At 43.0% G+C, this 15876-nt stretch overlaps 1 pseudogene; it reads right to left on the bottom strand.

The window, feature by feature from the left end:
- Positions 1-2089, bottom strand: part of LOC113563336 — a 40247-nt pseudogene extending 38158 nt beyond the window's left edge.
- Between the last annotated feature and the right edge of the window lie 13787 nt (positions 2090-15876).

The following is a 15876-nucleotide window of genomic DNA, read 5'->3' as shown; positions in this document are numbered from 1 at the left end:
TGCTTTCACACTTTGAAGGTGAACGTCCTATGGAGTTCCCAGTTATTGAGGCAGATCATACTACTGAGTTATGATAAACACAGCAATCGCTCTTAAATCAGGGGCGAAGAACCAGGAAGCATCAACGTTTCACGTTTGCTATTAATGCAACCAACTCTGCGACAAGAAGACTAAATGCTGTCTCAACCCGATTGGACGCCTGAGTCGGCAGTAGTCACTCAGCATCGATGTCTGGAACTCCTGATGCGGCATCTGTAATGACATTGCCGAGGAAGGCAATATAAAAAACGAGAAAAGTAAATATTGCGGTGTGCGCACCATCTCCGTCTATCTTCTGTGATATTGCAGACTTGAAAATCTGCGGCAAAATACGTTAAAGCATAGCACACCACTATTAACGCAAGAGCGTTAACGCAAAAAGTGTTAGGAACAGCTGTTCCGAAGAACAAAACCCATCCGCATGGGGGTTACCTTCTATGGAGCTCGCCAGTCCGTTAGGGGTATATCAAACAACAGAGCACCCTAGGAGCCAGAGCGAGCTGAAGCACACTAAATAATGTTAGAAAAAGCGCCAAGCCGTTTGTAATCTGTACTCAGATATCCGGGGGGCGACATCCACACGCCATAGGTTTGAGAATGAGTCTCCAGGATCAAAAGCTTCTTTCTCTCGGCTGTCTTTAAATGCAGAAGGTCATATAGAGCTGCATAAACGGGATAAGATAAACAGATAGAAGCAAGCAATTATGTGTGTGAAATTTCGTCCAAGAAGGCTGAAATCTTCCTTTGATAGACCTCTTCCAGAGCGTCTAAAGGCCGAAAATCGTGTAAGAATACGATTGATTGAGAAATCCTCCGTCGCAATGCCCTAACTATGGGGCAGACGGTCGCAGGAAAAGTGGAAGGTGTCGTGGACAGGCCACGAGACAAAACCATAAAGCTCGTTACTAATAACAGAGGAAGAGAGGAGTGCAACGATACCAGCCGAGATGCGTTCAAGATGCATAAACGCTGTCGTACAATTTAGCATCCTGAGGCTATAGTACGTCAATGTTCCATATTTAAGATGGAAACCGAAGTGCGTTCAGTTCGCGTAACTTTAAAAGGAAATACATTCCCCTGCAAAAAAGGCAATAGCTCACAGGCTAAATGTGATAAGTATCAGTGAAGGCTCATAACCGCTAAATGTCTGCAATGCAGTGAGCGGCTCTCTGCGAAGACAGAGACCACTCTGGCAGATAAGAACGGAACAGCGATGATGCGGAAGAAGGAACTCGTATAGTCGGTAAGCCGAATACCTAAGAGCAGATATTATCTCTCGCTCTCGATTCGTGCAGACGGTCAACAACCCGTTGACTCTGCAGGGTGTAGTATCGGGTACGAACTCAGGAGCAGGAAGCCGACGTCCTGGTGCGGCTCACTGTGAAAAAATCCTTCCTCGATTGGTGATGCAAGGATACGTTACACGGAGGGGCTGTCTGTTTTGTCCCTGCCGTCGTGACACTGCACGGAGAGAAAGGTCGAGCCGTGTCGGGCGGTTGGTTGACGAACCTGCAGGTAAGGTATAGTACTCGCCATCTTCAGAGACACTGCACAATAGATGGTGCCGCTCGAACCGTTTCGGCAAGCCGTTAGCGATACCCGTTTGCGGTTGAAAAAGTGGATCCACTGGGGTCACCTGAAGATCATTTCATCCGTGAAGTCGAGGAAGCTAAAGTGGATGCTTGTCGGGACAAAAAACATCTTATTCAGCTTGGCCAGCCGATTGCCCGTCACACGCTTTACTACCGTACGCGCTTGGCGGCGGTTCGACACGAATAGCAAGACCGTTGTCAAAAAAGGAGGAGCCGGTGGTAGAGGCTGTCAGACAGAGTGTGCTGAAACAATCCTCGTCGTCTGAGAAAGACAAAACAAGGTATTCCGCTAACAAGCGGATACTTCAATTTTGCTGATAGCTCTTTCTTCGTCTACTGACATCTGGAGACGGAGATCCGACCTTCGAGAGCTCCGTAGGGTCACTGCCCCAATAGTTCAAAGTCACACGGATAGAATGGACCTCGCTTGTCATTTGACTAGACCAAGCAGTCGTCATAGTAGAGCTGATTGAAACTACCAGATCTTTTCCGGTCTGGTTTCGGTGCACTGCTAAAAGAAGCCAATTTCACCGAAGAGGTTAGTCCTCAATCCTTCCCTGAGACTGGAATATACCTCGATTTCGATAGCATCCAAGAAGATAGATAATTCCGATGCTGTAGCGGTGATGGAGGTTGTGCTCTACATAATATGTGAAGAGAAGCCGACTTGGACCTGAACTCCGCAGGTCTGCCATGCCCGATCGTCGCCCTGGCCACAGGGTCGAGAACGGTAACAGTGTGAGGTCCTCCAACGCTAACGGGGAGACATTCGCTGAAAAGGGAAGGAAAAGGGAGAGAGAAGCGGAACACAGTAGAAGTGAGCAGTCGGTTATGTCCTCCTTCATAGTGCATCTTGTTACAAAAGGCAAGATGGCAAGGAGACATACCTAGGTCGCCGCCCCGGCCAGCAAGGGCCGTCTGCTCGTCTACGTTCCGTTCAGAGAGTCATCGGTACGGATACCTCGCCGGGCCCGTCCGAGAGTGTCATAAAGTCCGCATGTGGGACAAGACTCGCCGGTCTTTCAATATCCTCCGACACCTCGCTGGATGTCGGGGAGTTACGACACTGCATAAGCAAAAAATTCCACTTACGGCTTGCACCAACCGGCCACAAGGCGTAGAACAGGAACGATCCCGCGAAGGTCCCGCGAAGGTCCCACGTGGCGAATCCCTCGAAGTTCTGCGAGGTTAGAAATCGCTCCCGTATCAACGATGCGGAGACTAGAAGTCTGCTAGGCGACTCTTGTGCGCACCTTACGCGCGATATGTTGCACTAATCACTGCTGCACTAAACATTCATGTGTATATATACCGGTAACAAGAATCGGTAGATAGCTGTTGTCAGTAAAAAATGACGTAAATGTCGCTCAAAACCAGCAGATGAATATCAACATTTGATATAATATTGCGACAACGGGCACAATATGTGAAATTAACAAGCATTAATTAATAATAGATAATGCAACCTGTATGTGATGAATACCGGGCGAACCTCGAGAGAGGTTAGGATCGCGGACACAATCCGCTGACGCTCACGGGATCTCTCCCGATGCGTATGCGTATGATTCCGCGATGAAATCAGCAAGCGTTTCCTTTGATGTTTTGACATGGTCAATACGAAGGCGATGAACGAAGAAAAAAGAAAGAAAAAGCACACAATGCAACGAACTCTGTGGACTCTGCAAGAACAGAAAACACAATGAGGTTACGTGCGCGCGCAGCGCCGCGGGCCGTGCGCAGCGCGACGGGACAGTAGGGCCCCGTTTTTCTATTTTATTTATGATTTTTAAAACTCTGTTGAATATGCAGTCAGCAAAGCATGACTACATAGTACTTTATCCATCCGGACAAGACACCATGGCATAATTAATCTGTCCTCTAACGATAATATTACTTAAATCTTTTTTATTACAGTTATCGCGCAAGACGCAGCTTGAACGATATGAAAATTTAGTAAGACCATCAAGAGATTGTCGCGTGATCTCTCCAATGCAAACGTTGCAACTACAGATGCTCGTATTTTTTATTTATCCGTAGAGCTAGGAATACTTGAAGCCACAAGAAACTAAAATGCTCTTGAATCAGTGTTAAATATTAACAATAAATCAAACGCAAGCATAATGCGGAATTAAATATTTATACAAAGCGTCTAATCTATTCAGACAGTTTCGCATTATTCCGTGACATCTCCATCACAGCATCGATTGGATAAGGATATTAAATCAAATTCTATTCGGTCTATCGAATCCGTTTGGTTGAAAATTTCAAAGTCAAAGCTACATATGGAATAATTCGGTTATGATTCATATATTCGGTGAAAGATCATAGGTATCACGGTCTCGACCAACGTCGGCAAGCGTAGCGCGTGAGACAACGCGGTTTGCACCTACACGATATCCACAAAAGTCTTGAAGATTTGCCGGTTGCTCTACATATAAAAACTGGATCAAAGATGGTTGCGTGAGAAGAGACGTATCAATGCATTCCCCAGCAAAAAAAATGACATTCTCCAGCCTTATATTCCCTCTCTTTAACAGCGGAAAGTCCAGTTTCGCTGGGCGGCGTGCCATTTGTTTCAATCTATGGACAGAACTAATTACGAACACCATCGAGTAACGCGCTCTCAGAGTCTTGTCCATGTCGAGTGAAGCGCGCAACGCGCAGCGCACACGAACGGAACGACGCGCAGCTAGCCGAGCTGGCAGGCGGCGGGGTTGGCTGACGTTACTTCGGCCAGGACAGTTCCTGTCAGGCTACATGGAGACAAACGAGCGACCGGCAATCAACCGCTGTTAGCCCCGTCCGACCTCTCGCCAACCGCTATCTGACCGTTCCTTTTTGCCCCCGCAGCCGCTTCATCATAATTTATTGTGATACCGTCACGTTAATAACTCAATTTATTTCACTGGAGACCCTATTATTTTTACGGTTTGCCTCGGCCTGTCGTCGCGAAGCGCTGCGACTGTTGCGACCGCAGGCCGCAGCCGGTCACGCGTTCCATCCGGTCTCGCGTGACTCTTCCGTACCACGATACGATGCGATGCCAGAGCTATTCCTTTACGTAGGACGAAACTTTTCTTTGAATACATAGCGTAGCTTACACATCACTCCAATAGGATAAAAGCAAATTGAGTGATGACACCCGTTTAACTCTTCTGGAACTCCGTTCTTCGGAGATCTCGAAGATGGTGAGAATTAAATTCGCATAATCCACATAATGGCATAATGCCCGAACGCGTTGTGCAACATTGAGCTATTTTTGGAAAGTATTTCCGATTGAATCATTCCAGACTGCTTGTTCAGGCGATATAAAAGCTTCGAAATTAATTAATATATTTGCTTCAACGTGTACACATATCCGGTGTCCAACCGGTTCTTTATGTAACCAACCAAATTTTTCTTGAAGAGCGTAGATTCGACGAACTGACGAGACTACGCGGCAAACAAATAATTTAGCGACGAGTAAGAAACTTACGATCGAAAAGTTCGATATTCTAAAGTTTAATCAATTCAATTAGTTAATTTCGATGATGAATTAACGTCACCATCTTTCAGTTTCCGCTTACGCTGGCTACCGTAATTACATTCACAATTAGCTATACCAAATTGCTAATTCTGGATGACGTAACTCATTATTCATTTATAGTTGTCAGCAAGATTATTACGTTGTCTCCTGGCACAGTCTTACGCCCCGAAATCGAATAAATTAGCGAAAACAAGAGTCATATCGTATCTCATTTTACTGATAAAGCATCACTAGTTAAGAAAGGAGAATGAAGGGAGGGAAAAAGAGGGAAATTAGCGAAAAAGGAAAAGATGGATCTTTCACAATCACTTGCGATTCATTTGAAATTCAATGGGCGAATCCCTGACGAGCCTACGTCGCTCGCGTGTCCGTGTACCATAGTGAGAGAAAGTCGGCGAATTGCTGCCATAACTCACGGAGAATAATGAGAGCTTAATTAGCTACGTGATGTAATGCAGACGCAGTGGAAGCGAACCGAAAGACACATCGTGCTGCGCGCCAGCCATAAACTAGCATTTCTTACGGATTAATACGGACAACGCGCACATTGTATCCGCGGTGTGTGTATCTAGTATGCCGTATTTATGAAGTGATTAGCCCGTAGAAACGGAGAACCACCTATTAAAGTGCAAAATTAACGAGTATGCTTTTTTTAATGCTCGAAAGTTAGTATTCGCGCTTGCCGGAATGCCGGCTCGTCCCTGTGCGCGGAGCGATTGATCAATAGCAACAAGAGAATTTTCATTAACTGCCTGAGATTTATCAATGAACCTTGCCGCGCGAAAGATCGGAAGGCTTCCTGCACGTTGCTCGATAAAGTTCTACACCGCAACGTACGATCCGATCATATATATTTATTGAATGATACCGTTGTAAATTACATCCATAGTTATTCTAAACTACGTACGTAAAACGCCCATATCTTTCTCTTGAAATTCATGCACGCAAGCAAAACGGTCAGTGGAATATACGTGAGCGTTTGTTATTAGCATTGTAAAAGTTTCAAGTAAATTGTGACAACGTCATAGTCATGCAAATATTTTTTGCATTAACATTGCAAAGCAATTTCGTGATATCAAGGATATCATGTTTGTACTTGAACGTGCCTTACCACGTTCCCTCCCCTATCAAGAATTCGTTTGAGCGACAATTGAATCGCTGTACTCGGGATCACTTAAGCCGCATACACACCTCCATAGCGTCACTGCCACCTCACTACGAATTGTATAATTCTATTCGACACTAATGAAATAAGTGTCACCGACACTCAGTGGTGATACGAGCTCGATTATGAGGATGGAGACGACAGGACGAGACGGCGGGATCAGTAGTTTGATTAAAATGCGACGGCAGCCTGTCTGGAACACGTGAACACTTTGCTTTCAATTTGTTCTGTATATGTATTATATAATATTACATTGCTGAAGAGGAAAAAGAGGCAAGACAAATTACATAAATTACATAATAATCATTCGTATTAATAAACGACTGCTATAAAAGTATTGACTTTAATATTGTTCGGTGTATAAAAATTTGCTTAGAAATATATTTCTAAGGTAAAACTTCTTACGCAAAAGTCAAAAAAGAAGGGAAGAAGAAGAGAGACAAAGGTGTTATGCACTTTTAATACCGTGTACAACTGACTCGGAATAGAAAAGAAATATAAATTTTACGAAGAAAAAATGCTAGCGTATATTTGCTAGTATCGACAGATGTATACATCTTTCTTGTTGTTGTCCCGGGGCAGAAGTGGCGCAGACTACATCACGGTTCATTAAGACAGCGCTGCGGCTGATCCTTCCTGATTCCTTGCATTTAGATTGTAAAACGGTGCGATAAGGACCGTGGAACCGCCTCCCTGCCCAAAGCTATATCTACCCTCGACTACACCGGATATATACGGGCTTGCAGGATAACGCGAGGCAAGAGATAGCTCGGGTTTAACCCCTCGGCAAGCACCGCTATACCTCCTCTTACTTAGGAACTCCTTCGCTCCTTATCACCAACCTGGGCTATAACCAACCGAAGTTTCCTCATCAATGTCCCATCCAACGTGGCGTCTGCGACTTCCTGCCTCCTCTCGAGTGCCTCGTTATACGGCTTTTGTCGCTAGCATTTTACTTGGAAATTACGACCCCGTAGCTCATATGAAACAAAGATGCGACAATGGGGGGTTTGCAGAACGGACGAATCAAATATATCAATTTATTATGTAATATTAACAATATTAAGTGTGTGAATAAATCAATTACTCTGGATAACGTGGTAATTCAACACTTATACATTGACACATATAAGCAAAATTCTACGTGTTTCTTGATTAAAACCCCTGAAAACTAAATGATATGTCGTGTACTAAATTATATTTTAGCAGCTATGACACACATCCTGCGTGTAGCCGGAATATTTATATCAATTGGCATTTACGGAATTCTGACGCTTTTACAAGCTACATTAAGTTGCAGAACCAGTTTCACACCAATATCAAAACATGTTTACCATAAAAAAGTAAAGCGCGACAAATTGATCCGAACTTTTATTTTTCAGGTATGTTCCACTACTGTGTTGCAAAATGTGCTATAAACCGGTATACTATCACGCCCGTATCTACGTGTCATTAATCACTTTGACCGATTTGAGATCGGTGCACACTTCAAACTGCAGATTAAAAAGGAGAGGATTAATTACTTGAAGTCGTTAATGGATACTCAAGAACAACCACCGTGTATTTCTGGCGAAAAACACGAGCGTGTTTATACGTGCAGAAGAAGAATCAGCAAAGTATTCTACACCGACATTTGGTCGGCTTCTTTGTGATCATTTAGATTGAGGGAGATGGAGATAACTCTACCCCTTCGTAGTCAATCTAATAATTTAAAGCAATTATCAGCATGAGGCCATTGGTAGATTGACGGCAGGAGGCAAATTAAGTCAAACATGCTTGAATTACCTGCACATGAGACATGGTTTTATGAAAATTTTCGGTATGGAACGTTCACGTATAATTTACGTTACATTACGGCTCACATTATACATGAGAGATGGCACAGCGAGGAAGTTGATGGCTTCTGACCCCCTGCAACGTTCAACGTAGCCCGCAATCATCAAAGCCGTAAAACGACGTGCCGATTGGAAACGTGCATTAATATAATAACGTATTATTAGGTGCGCGCACGATTATTTGTCAGCCAGTCGTAGAAAACAGTCACGTGAAAGTCGAGTTGGTACGGCCATGCAGCAGGAAAAAAAAAGTTAATGCTCGACCATTAAAGAAGGCCACGATATACGACCTGTACAACATTATCAACCATTTCCGCGCATCGCTTGGCCTCGCGAGGCAGCCAACCACTCAGCTGATCGCTACGCCGTTGTCGTATTATGTAAATTCCTGACATCGGCTGACCTCACAATTAGTTATCCTCGTATGTACATATTCGCAGACTCCCGCGTCTTCCTCATGGAATTCTCGGCGATTGCATATCGACGAGTTCCAAAGATGGGAGCGGTTCCGCGACACAGAGGAACGGGAATCTCGATATTGGCCAATTGCCAAGATCGCAATTTGAATTCTAAATAACGTAAATTTTGTAGCAGGAAGTATGCTATTGTAACGTATGCAATTCTCATAATTAAGTTTTGCGTGCTTTCAAGTTTAAAATTTGGAGTAAAGCGATTTTGCAAACCGGAAATACATGTACGTTCTTTGATGAAAATATGGAAAACGACCTCAAACAAACAGCTTCAAATAGAACTTTATCAACAGGAAGAATGTATTATAGTTTGACTAACATTTTTCTTTGAAATAAATCCTTGCAGCAAAGAACAGGCGTGAAAAGATATTTTACGAATATATGTATGTGACAGCCTCATGTTAACTTTGCTAACGCGGAAACGCGTATGAAGTATAATATATGTCAGAATATAAAATATCAGATGTGCTATGTACCGCGCTATACCAGAGGAAGTTATTTCGCGTTGCACCGTATCGTTCAATACGAAGAAACGTATCGCTCAACTTCACGCTATAAACACATACGCGATCGATCCCTTCGACCATTTTCGTCAGGTCGACTGACATTTCGGAAGATGGACGTACGTGGCTGATACGAAGTCAACGTCCAGGAATGCGTGGACGCGCGTTGCTCGCGAGAACAACGGGAAAAGCAGCAACGGAAGAGAGAAAGAGAAAGAGAGGGAGAGGGAGGGAGAGAGATGAGGTCGAATAACAGGGTGCGCTCCGATCAACATTAATCACTATCCGAAGCGAGTAGATAGCCGTCGAATGCTCGCTTTCTAAAGCAAGGTGAAGGGGTGGCTGATAGATGGAGGTGATGAATGGCTCCGTGACGCGAAGCGATCCATCATCTCGGGGCCGACATCACGGGAGCTGCCTACCGCGAGAGCTAGCGGAGAGATTTCGCGCGAGAGGTCATCTCGGCTAATTCATCATCCGGTCCGCCACGCTTGGCGCTCTCTCTCTCTCTCTCTCTCTCTCTCCCTCCCCCCTCTCCCTCTCATTCTCTCCTCCTCCTCTTCTTCCTCTTTCTTTTTCTCTTCTTCTCCTTCCCTCCTCTCTGATGTCTCTTGCTCTCGCGTCAACTCTTTCCACCATCTTCCACCTCGTTCTCTCCGTCCACAAATTTGCTAGCTTCTATGATTATTTTCCACGTTTCAGGCATAGGCTACTACCGCAACTGTTTGCCCCGTGACAGTCGTGGCAAGAAAAGGGAGACTCTCTATCAGCCACTTTGAAGAGATGTCCAAGAGACCGTCGGCGACGACGTTGTCGCTTTGACACCGCGTGATCGATGGAAATAATGCAGTAGACGTCTAAAGTTTCTTTTGAGGATGGTGGCTCGGTAAACGAGCCGCCAAGTGACAGCCGTTATAGAGGGAAGAGAGGAAATCTTCAGATGAATCCGTTTATGTCACAACAGTTGCGTTCATGGTACAAACATAACTATTGTAAGAGGATGATAATGATCATTCTTTTCATCCAACTACGACCTATACTTCCGGAAACCGATTCCTGCGGCGTATCTTCACAATGCCATTATTTCGTTGAGCGCAACTAAAACACTTTAGCCCAACTGAACAGAATAAAATAAAATATAAACAAATTGTGAATAAACATTTATTAATCGTAAATACGTTTTACGGTATAATAATCGGTAATCTAAAACTATTCGCAGCGTTGTTAGGGTCAAAAGAGAGGAATATTTTCGTGGTGGGTTCACTCCGATACTTCTTCGTCACGAGACATCGCCTACTCGGCTCGACGTGATCGATGGAAATAACGTAGTAGCTGTCTAACGTTTCCTCCGAAATGGGTAACCCTAAGAAAAATGGCTGGATGTATGTCTGAAAGCTTCGCACTGCGATAATATCTATCCTGAGCAGAGACATACGAAAAAAGAAGCATTTCGGCGATATTTTATTTGAATCGTTGCACGTGCCGAGTACAGTTTCGTGCTCCTCTACATCTACCGAGACGTGTCCTTGGCTTAAGCGTTTGCTGCATGATCGATTCCTATATTTGATCCCTCGCGTTAAGCATCCGCTCGATTTTCCGCATCAGCGGAACAATTTATCGAAACGAGAAGACAGAATTTTCGTGAATAAATCAATTCGCTCTGCGAGGCGACGTTTTCAAAGGCATCGCGCGGGCTTGATCCACTGAAGTTAAATGCCCTCATATTGCGTAAACGTACGTGTAAATCGACGCACTCCTGCGTTCACGCTCGCTGTAAACAGATATAAGTAGATGCAGCCAACACGTCATAGTCGTATGTTACTTGTAAGAGTATTATTATAAGCATGTGCACGTAACCATAAAATTATAAAATCTACTGACAAACAAGTAAAACAGCAAGCAACAATTGATGACTATGATCCGTAATGGTAAAAAACGTTGAATGACAGAAGATTAAAGAGCTGTCCAGCTGTTCCGTCGATTCGTTCCGTCGGCGAAAAAATTCAAATAAATTTGATGTAATGCGGACAGAAAGAAACAAGATTAGCACAGGAACTGAATTTTACGGGTGTGTGACGTAAACGCCGTCAGCAACGTTTGACCTATCGATTTCATCTTCCACCATATTTCTGCCGGAGGGGGATCGGCTGTAGCTTATAGATGAATTATAGTTGCTCTTTGCTGTCGCGCATTCAACGGTGATGTATGACTCGGCGGGAGACGGTAGGTAGGTAGAAAACATCCACGATGTACGGCCTGTTAATAACAGCAAGAATGAACGAACGACTGCGCGGCGCGGTATACAGATGCCGCTGGCGGCTAGACCCCCTTTGTGTTTTATTACAAACGATACGTCAACCACGATGTATGGGCTGCTTTTATCTGCGGCCTGTTATTGATGTGCTAAATTGTCCGCGCTGACTCGTAAGACTGGCCAGAACACGCCTGATAGACGTCGCTCAGGGACGCACTAATCGCTAGCCGGGTTTCCTCGCTGACAAAGAAATCTCGCAGGTAGGTAGCCGACACGCGACGCATCGTTTGCTAAGATCACCGGGACTTTGGCGTCTGGCAACAAATAAATATCGCACCTCGGTAAAAATCTTCCTTGGTATAATCTTGGAGAAAACGTGTCTTTGTTCAACAGACAGAAACAGTTTTTAATGAAAACGAGAAATGACTTAATTACAAGTTCCGACATTCTACCAGCCGAGAAAAAACAGTAACTGGAACTACGGAAATTGTAAATGATACATGGCGAGTCGTCTGCTGCTTTTATTTACGGTTTGTTATCGACAATCTGACATTTGCCATTGCTGTATAACGCTGCATAATTATAATGAAATTCGATGTCGACCGACGTCAATAAGCATGACACTTATAAGTAATCAAAAGATCTGTTGAGCGAGCAATGCAGAATTTCGATCTCTAAAAATACTTGAGACATCAATTTTGTCTGTTGACGCTCATTCGAAACGTCATTTTCTATTATTCAGAATTTTTGCCAAACATGTGTTCACCATTCTCCCGCTGTGTGACAAATTGCTAATAAATTGTGAAATACAAAAATATGCATGCTGTTCCGGACACGACAAACTTTAACGTCGAATGTAAAACATTGATATTAGCGATGACAACTAACACTTTATCTCGCCGCTGCAAAAAAAAGATATTGTGATTCCATGAACGCGACGATACGAGTGACCACTAACCAGAAGAAAGGTAAAATGGAGCACGTCGAAAATAGCAGTCAGTCGTCTATCGTCTGTATCCACGATTATGTTATCGGCAATCCCATATTTCTTGATCAGTCGAAAAGATTAAATAGGATATCGGTGAAAGATCTTACTGGAGAAGGATGATATTATTAGCATATTACTTGACGGGATAAATAAGAGAGAGTTTATCCCGGACACCGAAAAGATCAAGTTGCATTAATATCGGCTAATGCGCCACCGTTTGATGCCCTAATTCTCTAAGCTTGACTCGACAGGGCTCTTCTAAGGAGACGCAGCTAAGACGCGCCACGCGAAGACATAACTCCGACGTTCTGATCGTGACACATGTCTGTCGCAGAAAAGACGCGCCGAACACGCTGCCAAACGCGCCAGCCGTTGATTTTCCGCAAAATGTCTGAACGGTTGATTGACATGTTTATTCGTAATGTAATCTCGCGGGTTCGCGTTAAATCACGTTAACGTCAACGCGAGCGCGCGTTTGGCTTTGAAGGTTTTAATTAATATGGGGCGAAACACCGCCCGCGCGTTCAGTTATGCCAAATGTAAAATATAGCTTTCTTCGCCATTTGCAACCGGAATTGCATCGCAACGCACAGGTGAGCACAGTTTCTTAATGGGAACAGCGAAACACGGTTAATTGATCGTAAAAACAACCGCATTTGTATTTAACATACTGGACGAGGTAAGTGGAGAAGATTAGAATTATGATGCGATGTTGCAATTAATGTGAAATATGTGCACGTCACTCCAAGAAAATTTCACTCGAGAAAGGCGAACTGCAATATATTATTTCTCTTAATTGCGTCAGCGCGAGTCTTGGAATTGATATACTCTACTGGGTTTGCGAATGTAATAAATTATGAGGCACTACGTAAACATTAAAGAGCTGTTAACTGTAAATGATACGTCATTTGCCGTTTCTTTATCCATGCTTGTTATTTTAACTTTCACAATAGCAAAACATTTTGCTGTAACGTATGATATTTTTAGCTGATGGAATAATTCGGAGAAATAATCGGGAAGGCAGAGACAAGAGAATTTTACTAGACAATGACAATGAAAATACACTACTACTATTTGATTGGTCAAATCCGATCGTGTTGCACAAAGAAAAGCACTGGCGTAAGAGACAAATTGCGGAAATGTTTTTTATAAAAATGTTTGACAACAAAATTAATTTACAGAATGATACTAAAAATTTGAACTCCGTATATCACAGTTTTATCTGACATTGACAATGTTTTTCACCCTTGACTTGTATTTATTGACGTTTGCTTCGTGTTTGCGGACTTGCTAGTGTGACATTTCTGGTTGTTTGATCTAGACGTGCTTTGTAACACGTCCTCTTTCCTAGGATGTTCATATTGTAAAGTCCAGTTCTTATATTATTGTGAGTAAATTTGCGTGAATTTTTGTATTGTTTAACATCTACTATTATTTTTAGTTTGTAACATCGTCACTTGATAAGGACCACAACCCGCATGGTCGAAACGTAGTTTGTGAATAAAGAAGTTTCTTGCCAGTTTGGTCGCTTCATTTTTAATTCGTTCTATTTATACACTGGCGCATAGAAGAGTTTTGTTTGAAAATACACTAGTTTTCAGGCTACTCTTACAAAAAAAGCATCTTTTGCAAAGCTAGCAAAACTTTTGCACACAATTAATTGTAACATTTATTTAGAAAAGTTGAGTGTATTCTTCAATATCATTAAAATGATAAACTACACGTTATGCATAGGTAATGATCATAAAGTAAAAAGAATTTCAGAAAACGCCTACCTGGAGTATTTGTATCCTCTATGCGCTCAACTGTAACGACACGTAAATGATCCACACAGAGCATCCGATTACATATCGACAAACAAACGTACGTTCTACAATTCTACAGAAATGAAATACACAAGAGGACACTCGTTCCGTCCATTGTCCAACGTGACAACGAGTCGAGATGAGCAGTCTAGGCATATACATAAAGACCTCGGTTCACTTCCAACGAGTTACTAATTGAGATTCAGCGACACGCATAATCGCCCCGGAATAACACGGATTCCAATCGACGGAGAGCGCCGTGAAAGGCGAAATACGGGCGGGACCATTCATCCCGACGGTTAAAATCACCGAATATTTCACTTTGCTGAGCCAGCTGAGCCTGCCACCGCCTGTCGCGGCACCCCGGCGATGGAAACGATGGAGGGATGAAGCAGACCTTCACGACTCGCTCCCACCCTTACGAGAAAGGCCGCCGACTCTAGAAACCGACGGTTTGCCACCCACATCCGCTCCCGCTCTGCCTCTTTCTCTCTCCGTTACTTCTTCCTTTCTCTACGCTAGGCTGCAGATTTATGCGCCCCGCCTTGCAGCGCTGATATCCGAGAGCTCACGACCCGCTCCGTCCGTAATGAAAGAAATAAATTTACTCTTCTGGGGGTGCCCCAGGGATTGAGACTCGCCGTCCGTGTGCGCACACGGACGTGGCGCTCCGCATCCTGACGATGTTAGCGAGAGTAGAATTGCCAATTTAAGGATTTTCTCACTAGATCTGGCACCTTTGAGTCACCGCTTACTGATGATGCGTTTTACGTTGCAGCGTATCCGCAGTAAGATATAAAAATAAAAAAGAAAACAGAAAGAGTGAAGACGTATAGGCGAAAGCAAGAGAGAAAGTAACAAAAATCAAATCACGACAATGTCAAATCATACATGTGTTGAATGGATATTATTATAATATTTAGCCGGAGATAAACTTTATAATTAATCATTTCTTGCATAAGAGAAAGATGTAAAAGTATCACAATGTGTTTATTAAAAATACTAGCTCTCGAAGATAGAAAGTTAAGATACACGCAATGTGGTTATTAATTAGTAATAATATCGCAATAACAATGCGAAATCAGAGTTTTGAAATTGATAATCTGGAACAGCAGCGTACGCATCGCAAATGATTAATTCAATAGCTTATGTGACATGTAAAGTTACTGTAATATACAATATGTAAAAGAATATATATATATATATATCTACAAATTATCTCGAGTTTCTTTAAAATGCTTCCTTCCATAAACGAAAACATGATTTGGACATGTAAGAATTATGTCTCATTACCAGTGGATGACAGATTGTGAAGTGCGTTTGATAAATTATCCGTTGAGCATGACTGACACGCAGAGATCATGACGGGTCAGCGAAAAAAATCACAGACTGATTTTTATATCAATGCAATGTTATAAAAGCATGATATAAGCATAACTGAAATGTCACAATATCTTTACTGTCAACGTATCGATGTGTATATTTTGAACAAACAAGCAGAGAAGAGCTAAAATAAGTAACGCATAAAAGAAGTAACGCATTTTTGATAATCATAATTACGAGGAAAGCATCAGTTCTAAATTAAGAAGTTTCGTGCCAAATGATGTTAAAAGTATCAACGATTGCAAGGGATGAAGCGGAGAGAGGAAGGAATCGGATATGACCGACCAAACGACAAAATGATAAAATATACAGAGGA

This window comes from Ooceraea biroi, chromosome 14, assembly GCF_003672135.1.
Source record: "Ooceraea biroi isolate clonal line C1 chromosome 14, Obir_v5.4, whole genome shotgun sequence".
Classification (NCBI taxonomy): Eukaryota; Metazoa; Arthropoda; class Insecta; order Hymenoptera; family Formicidae; genus Ooceraea; species Ooceraea biroi.
Note: the sequence above shows the minus strand (reverse complement) of the source record. Positions and strands in the feature narration are given on the sequence as shown.